Raw genomic sequence first — 9,188 nt, forward strand, 5'->3', positions numbered from 1 at the left:
TCAGAGTTTCTAGAAATATGATGCATTCATGCATCATAAATACTCTAACCCTAGTAAATAAATATGGGAGGACAAGCCCAACCCGTTTACAAAATAGACTATACATAAGGCCCATTAACGCAACATAATATACCCAACAGGGTGTATACTCTAAATTAGTTAAATCTAATAAAAGTATTATTATTAATTACCATACGGATCGACTACTTACGGGAGAGATGACTAGATTGAACTGTCGCTTGGGTTGTTGGATTTCAGAATGACCATATGCTAAAATGGTCCTGTCCTCCGGCACTTCTCATCTGGCCGATCCTTACATGATAGTCTTGAAGTATAAAATATAGAATTAATAAAATACCCTTAATCAAACACTAAAGAGATAAAGAGTTATACAAACTCTAATAAATATACCTACCAATGATAAAGATCATCCATTCAAATCCAAACTTAAGGTTTTAGGTAAAAAATGAATCCTATGGTTAGTACAATATTGCGAACGTGGCACAACTAGACCTAGAATGTGAAACTAAGTTTTATTATGGTCTAACCGATGCACGCCGAAACCTGGATGTCGTAGTTGACAACCTAAACGCTTAAGGATTTATGGATTGACAGCCTGGTGCGGTTAGTTCAGAAATTAGGTCGCGGCCTACAACTTGAGGATCTTTGGATATGTAGTCTAGATCGACCCCTGAAGACTAGATTCTTAGATCAACACCTATTACAAGAGGATTCAACACTTAGTTTGGAATGGTACACCTTGATGATATCCGGATTAGATTCAGGTATTTGACATAACCCCATATAGAGAATCAAATGAGATATAATATTATCTACTATAGACTTATAATAGGAAATTGTATGTATTTTATGATTCCCATACTATTTCTCATAAACATCTTCCTGTTTGATGTCTTATGTAGGTTATTGGAGCTATATGGAGGACATATGGGCATGGGTGTTGTATCCTTACCCGAAAGAGGAACAGGTGGTGCTACACACACTAGAGATGGAGAGTAACTATGATATGGTGATGCCTTTATCCCATACCCCAGTATCAGTTGAAGAGGATGATGAGTCGTTTGAAGACGAAGAGGAGCCCATTGAGAAGGATGAGCAGCATGACGAGGAGTTTGGGGGAGTACCAGCAGATAGCTCACCTTACTCGGATTCATCTTCCCTAGATGACCTTGTTAAGCATATTGAGACTCATGCGGTGGACACTACTGATTCGGAGCCATCTCTGAAGATTATTATCCCATTACCCCCATCTTCTAGCCGATCCTTTAGTAATCATGCCTCGGGACCCATGACGATAACCACCCCCAGAAAATACATCCCTATTCCATCCCGCAAGAGAGAAACTTCATCGGCATCATTGCCTAGGTCATCAAAGAAGCGTTACCCCTCCCACAAATCGACTCCACAAGTGGATAAGTGGATTAGGTAGGAGAGTATTAGGGTTTATGTGATTGGAGAGTCCTCCGAGGTACCTTTACACAATCCTATTACAGAGGATCCCACGGATGGGGCGATCTCAGTGTTATCTCTACAAGTAAAACGATGGGGGGATCATATACATTAGTGTAACATCCCCCTCTGGCACGTATCACAATATTGTCCGCTTTGGGCCACTCGGCACGAGGACTTCCCAGGGGGTCACCCATCCTGGTACTACTCCCGCCCGAGCATGCTTAACTGCAGAGTTCTTATGGGATCTGCTGCCCTCACGGCTTTAAAACGCGTTGTGACAAGTAAGGTATCCACACCCCTTATAAGGAGTGTTTAGTTCTCCTTCCAAGCCGATGTGGGATCAGATACCAACTGTGACATCCCTATTTTCACGGCCAGAAAAGACCGATTTTGTTTATGCTTTGTTTTATAAAATCAGAGTAATCTTTTAAAGATAACGGTTGCGGAATTTGTTCCCAAAACAAGACATAATAATAACTTATCAAAACATTTCTCAAAGGGAATGTATTTTTCATTTAATAATAAAACCTCGGGATGTCATGTTCCGATACAGACATATAAGCATAAACAGAACTTACATTTAATTACACAATTGATTTATATCTCCTTTAAATCTCTCTGTGAAATGTGTCTTCGTATTAATACCTGTGATACAAAGAAAACTAAGTGGGCCAGGCTTGGGAGACTGGTGAGCATATAGGGTTTTCATCCCACAATGTTATATCATATATTTATAAATATAGAACATTCAAACTTGCACAATTTCACCATATAAAGGCAACTCTTAACCCACCCCATCGATCCTCACAATGGCACGATCTAAACTCTCGTATCTAAAATTTTCCTCTTTACCTGATCCCTACTCATGGATCTAAAACTATCCTTTTCACCGATCCATACTCACGGATCTAAAACTACCTGATCCATACTCACGGATCTAAAACTAACCTCCTGATCTGATCCATACTCCCGGATCAATAATTGTACCCAATCCATACTCCCGGAATAAGTACAATTAACTATACCCTAACCCTGATCTGATCCATACTCCCGGATCAATAACTGTGCCTAATCCATACTCCCGGACTAGGGACAATTAACTTAGTCTTAATCCATACTCCCGGACTAATAACAAGTTTTATCTCTTTACCTGATCCATACTCCCGGATCTAAAATTAACCTCTTGTTCTAATTCATACTCGCTGAATAACTAGATCAACAACAACAACATCGGGGCCTCTCATCTGTTTCTCACACATCAACTATCTACCCATGTTCCACCCAACATATTAGTAGATAAAAATATATATTTTGATACACAGTTTAAAACCTGTATAACATTCTCATTCAATACCTATTCCACATAACAGATGAGGCACACCCACATAACACGTATTTCATAGAGAATAAATCAGATCTATGAGATAGAAGAAAGTGAATATACATTCACACACATAACAACAAAAATTATACACGTAACACGTATTTCGTATAAAATACTTCATAATTATGCGTTAGAAGAAAGTAACCACACACTCACACATATAAACAACAATATACTTAATACACTCGAACCATACTTGTATTATTATCGTGTTTATGAAAGGTAGTATACACTCACTTGATCAGAAGATGATCGGACAACACTACGACTTGCAGAAGTAGTATTCTTCGGTAGATCTGGAAGATCTCCACAAAAATCGAACTTCTCGCGGGCAGAGCTTCGGCTCGGGAATTTCACTTCTCAGGATCTTCGGGGCCTCGGGACTTGCTTCGGGGCTCGGGAATGATACCGGGGCTTCGGGATAATTCTTGCACGAAAAACGATGCACAAACGCGAGAGAAAGAAGAGAAATGAGCAATTGAATCGGCTGCACTCGACTCCCTTTTATAGGGTCTGGATCTGCGATTTACGCGGGGCGTACTCTTAGGTTACGCGGGGCGTAACCTGGATAAGCCCGGTGACTCCCCCCTTGGATAATATCGAAAATTTATATTTAAATTTAATTTCGAAAATATTTAATAAACTTCAAAAATTCATATCTTCCTCATACGAACTCCGTTTTCGACGTTCTTTATATCCACGCGTAGGTGAGACTACGATCTACAACTTTCGTTTAGACTCAGTCGGCTAATTTTGACTTCATTTTTATTATTTATTTTTAGTAGGCCGGGACAAGAAAACTCCGTTATAAAATCATAACTTCTTCATCCGACGTCCGTTTTCGCCTATCTTTTTATCGTTTTACTACAATTAATGAGATCTTCAATTCTCATTTAGATTGTTTTGGCTAAAAACCGCTCGGTCTCAAATTGAGTATTTCGGGCTGCATACCGCTAAGTTGAAACTTAGAAAAATCATAACTTCCTCATACAAAGTCAGATTTGGGCGTTCTTTTTATGCACGCTCATGGTTTAACATATTCTACGACTTTCATTTAGATTGCTAAGGCTAAATATTGCTCTAACGTAAATTCACTTTTTACGTCGCGCTGTGTCGTGCCGGTTCTGTCGCGAAACTTCGACAGGTCATAACTTCTTCGTTATAACTCGGATTTCGGCGTTCTTTATATGCACGAAAACCTTGTAACATATACTATAACTTCGTTAAGATTATTCATTCTAAATAATCTTTCATCAAAAATTCATTTTTGACGCCTATCGTCTCTAAATTGACTAGCCCTGATCTACGGGCGTTACAATTATCTCCCCCTTAGGATGATTACGTCCCGGAAGTGGGTTAGAATTATCTCCCCCTTAAAGTGGGTTAGATCTGATCCCACATCGGCTTGGAAGGAGAACTAAACACTCCTTATAAGGGGTGTGGATACCTTACTTGTCACAACGCGTTTTAAAGCCATGAGGGCAGCAGATCCCATAAGAACTCTGCAGTTAAGCGTGCTCGGGCGGGAGTAGTACCAGGATGGGTGACCCCCTGGGAAGTCCCCGTGCCGAGTGGCCCAAAGCGGACAATATTGTGATACGTGTCAGAGGGGGATGTTACAAATGGTATCAGAGCTAGGGCATGGGTCGATGTGTTCGACGGGGACGTCGAACCCTATAATGGGGGGTGAAAGTGGGTTAGATCTGATCCCACATCGGCTTGGAAGGAGAACTAAACACTCCTTATAAGGGGTGTGGATACTTTACTTGTCACAACGCGTTTTAAAGCCGTGAGGGCAGCAGATCCCATAAGAACTCTACAGTTAAGCGTGCTCGGGCGGGAGTAGTACCAGGATGGGTGACCCCCTGGGAAGTCCCCGTGCCGAGTGGCCCAAAGCGGACAATATTGTGATACGTGTCAGAGGGGGATGTTACAAATGGTATCAGAGCTAGGGCATGGGTCGATGTGTTCAACGGCGACGTCGAACCCTATAATGGGGGGTGAAAGTGGGTTAGATCTGATCCCACATCGGCTTGGAAGGAGAACTAAACACTCCTTATAAGGGGTGTGGATACCTTACTTGTCACAACGCGTTTTAAAGCCGTGAGGGCAGCAGATCCCATAAGAACTCTGCAGTTAAGCGTGCTCGGGCGGGAGTAGTACCAGGATGGGTGACCCCCTGTGAAGTCCCCGTGCCGAGTGGCCCAAAGCGGACAATATTGTGATACGTGCCATAGGGGGATGTTACAATTAGGTAGAGGAGGACGGTGATTCACTGAGGAGGGAGATCAGGATAGTGGCTAGTAGAGTTAGAGATTTGGAGCAGGTGAGGGATGTAGATGTGATGAGGATCCTCCACACATACGATAATTTGGAGGAGACCCATTCTCTGGTTCAGTGTCAGCAGATTTGGATTGAGGGTTTAAAGTAGCGTGTGAGGGAGTTAAAGTTGAGGTAGACGATGTCATAGATTGGTGCAGTTACTATGGAGGTGATGATCAGTTACCTACAACACCACTTGGCATAGTTAGTGGCTTGGATAGTGGTTTATTTTGGTATATGATAGATAGTTCAAGAAAACTAGTAACTATATTTTAGGGTTTGAAGGAGGGAAAAGTAGTATAGCAGATAATAAGATACTGCTATGTCCTTTATATGTAAAATATAAATTTTACATGTTCAAACCACATCATTGTACACTTCTAGGAAATCTGATGTAGAAAAAATTTATGCAAATTAATGAAAATCTATCCTATTGTATATCATGTTACTTGTTTGATTTGTTTCTTGATATAGTGAACTCTCTTAACTAATTTTTCAAATCAAACCTCAAACTTAACATAACAACTAACTTATACCATACATACAAAGTCATGCCTCACACAAGGAGAAACCCAAGACAACCCGAACCCAATCCTAAACCTATGAACTTGGCTGTGATTGAGGCATTAGTGGCCCATCACGTTGCCGATGCAATACCAAACCTAGAAGCCAATAGGAACAAATATTCACGAGGTAATGGAGGTGATAATTCGCAAGGAGATAACCGAGTTCCAACCAGGGTTTGTTCATATAATGACTTTAGAAACCGTAAGCCAAAAATCCTTCCACGGAAATGAAGGTGTTGTTGGTTTGACTTTATGGATAGAAAAGACGGTGTATGTCTTCAAGATTAGCTTATGTGTAGAAGAAATCAAGGTGACATTCACCATCTATACCTTGGAAGATACAACCCTAAGTTGGTGGGTCAATTATATGAAGACTATGTGCATTACTGTAGCGAATTCCATGGCTTGGAGCGAGCTGAAGCAACTCATGATTTAAGAACACAGCATACGCGAGGAAATGCAGAAGCTGGAGCAGGAGTTGTGGATTTTGATGATGAAGGAAGCTAAAATTGCTACTTATACAAACCATTTCAATGACCTTGCTACCTTATGTCCCGGGATGGTCACCCCGAATATAAGATAGAAAGGTACATTTGGGGTCTGTGCAAGCCCAGTCAAGGCTTAGTCACCACTTCAAAGCCAACCTCCTATGACATCTCAAAGAGAATATCCTTTAGTCAGATGAATCAAGAGATACGTTACGGTAGAATGGTCCAAATGGTTGATCTCCCAAAGGAGGAGAATAGGAAGAAGTAGTTTGGAAAGGAATTCAAAAGAAGGGCTAGGAAATCAACAGAAAAGAAATGGAAAGCGTTTCAAGCATTTGCAGTTATGACAACCCCAACAGGGACTACCACTAGAAGTAGTCCGAGATGCAATGAATATGGGTATCGTCATATTGGAACCTGTTAGATCTGCCCTAACTACGGAAAGAAAGGTCATCTTTCCAATAGATGCAGCACCCCCACCAAATCAAGGAACCGTAGCAGCAGGAGTTCGAGCATGTTAGGAGTCCACGCGACTTGGACATGTCAAGAAGAATTTTCCAAGAAGTTTTCCAAGTCCGACAGTAGTTACGGGTATGTTCCTGATCAATGACTTATATGCAAAATGTACTTTTCGATATCGATGCCAATAGATGCTATATTACTCCGTGGTTTAGGAAGTTATTAAACCACCCATCTAGTAAAATTAGGGAAGCTTATAGAGTAGAAATGGCTAACGGCCAAGTCGGTAGTACCCAGGAAATACTTATGAATTGTACATTAATGTTAGATAATCATACCTTTCTCGTCGACCTTATGCCTATGGTCATTGGAAGTTTCTACACCATCATCGGTATGGATTGGTTATCCCCTAACCATGTTGAAGTATTATTCTTTGAAAAAGCATTACATCTACCCCTATCGAACGGAGAATATTTAATCATCTACAACGATAAACCTAGAGGAAAACTTAGGATCATGTCCTGCATGAAGGCTAGAAAATACTTGCAGAAAAAGTATTACGCCTTTGTAGCCTATATTGTCGATAGGAAAGATAATAATAAGAAGAAGATTAAGGAAGTAGCTCAAGTGTGCGACTACCATGATGTATTCCCTGAAGATCTACCGAGACTATAGCCAACTCGACAAGTAGATTTTCGGATCCATCTAATTCCAGAAGCCGTCCCAGTAGCAAAGTCTCCTTATAAATTGGCACCTTCAGAGATGCACGAGATCCCTAGTCAGTTACAGGAACTTCTTGACAAGGGTTTTATCAGACCAAACTTCTTGCCTTGGGAAGCACCCATTTTGTTTGTCAAGAAGAAGGGCTGATCTTTCTGGATGTGCATCGACTATAGAGAGCTAAATAAGTTGACCATTAAGAATCGATATTCACTTGACCGAATAGACGATCTATTCGATCAACTTTTAGGATCTAGTTACTTCTCTAAGATCGACTTGAGATCTGGATATCATCAAGTCCAAGTAATGGAAGAGGACCATCCAAAGACTGCTTTTAGAATGCGATATGGTTGTTATGAGTTCTTGGCCGTGCCTTTTGGATTGACCAATGCCGCAACTGTTTTTTGTGGATCTCATGAATCGAGTATGCAAGCCTTACTTGGACAAATTGGTGATAGTATTCATTGACGAGATTTTGATCTACTCATGAACCAAGGAAGAGCATGGGCAGTATCTTCGAATGATCCTAGAACTATTAAGGAAATAAAAGTTGTACGCAAAATTCTCTAAGTGTGAATTTTGGATAAGAGAAGTACACTTTCTCGCGCATGTGGTAAGCAGTAAAAGTATTCATGTCGACCCTTCCAAGATTTAGGCCCTAAAGGATTGGGAACCGCCCAAGACACCGACCAAAGTTCGTCAATTCTTAAGACTGACTGGCTGTTACCGGAGATTCAAAGAGTGAGAAATTTAATATTATTTTATTTTTTATTCTAATGTTATTAATTTAATATAATTAGAGTGAGAAATTTAAAATTTTAATTTTGAAATTTTAAATGAAGAATCAATATGTTGACAAGTGTTTCTCTCATCAGGAAGAAGAACGAAGAAATAGATGGTGATTAAGGGTCAAGGGTTTCAGGAAAAAATTAGGTGAGATAAGAGGGAGAGAAACTGATGTGTGAATTTCAGGTTTTTAAAGGAACCGCCACCATTTTGATTTCTGGATCGATTTTGAGATTTCTAAAATAATTTTCAGTTTCTAAAAACTTTTAGGTTATAGGTTTCAGATTTTTTTATTATTTTTTATTTTCGATTTCTAGAGAAAAACACATCGGGAGAGGTAGATAAGGTGTTGGAGTGCTCCATTTTCTGGTGGTAGTGTCAGTGGTTAAGTGTTTAGCAAAAGAGGAAAAAATATATATTTTTGGTTTAAAGTTGGATGGACCCACAACTTTAATTAAAATATTTTTCAATAATTAAAAGTACTCAAAATGTTAAAAATAAATGAAAAATAAAATTTAAAATGGCATTGTAGTCATTTCATGCCTCATGGGATTAAACGTGTAAATTTAAAAAACAATGGATGAAACGTGCAACTTTTAACCACATGAGGGACTATCTGAGTTAATTTTTAAAATATGGATTGAACGTCCATTTTGACAACTGCACAATGGACGATTCGTGTAATTTAGTCTATTAGAATACATGTTGAATTTTTATTAAGATATTGTGTTATTACTAGTTTATTTAATTATAACAATATTATTAAAACATAAAGAATGTATCAATGTTATATTGGAGCGGGGGTTTCACAGCAGGGCATGCCGCTTTGAAAGTCGTTGCGTGCAAAGTGGCAAAGCACGAAAATGCATGTATAGAAAATCAACATGTGTTTGTACCTTTTGCATTTGATACATTTGGATTTTTCACGCCAGAGGCGGTTGAGATCCTCAACAGAGTCCAACGGGTTTCGCATTCTAATGTTATATCTTC

General features: G+C 39.7%; 1 pseudogene; it reads right to left on the bottom strand.

The window, feature by feature from the left end:
• Nucleotides 1–1,630: 1,630 nt before the first annotated feature.
• On the bottom strand, nt 1,631–1,758 carry LOC145096547 (5S ribosomal RNA; annotated as a pseudogene).
• Between the last annotated feature and the right edge of the window lie 7,430 nt (nt 1,759–9,188).

Source organism: Lactuca serriola, chromosome 3, assembly GCF_051521515.1.
Source record: "Lactuca serriola cultivar US96UC23 chromosome 3, Lser_US96UC23_V15, whole genome shotgun sequence".
In the NCBI taxonomy this organism is placed as follows: Eukaryota; Viridiplantae; Streptophyta; class Magnoliopsida; order Asterales; family Asteraceae; genus Lactuca; species Lactuca serriola.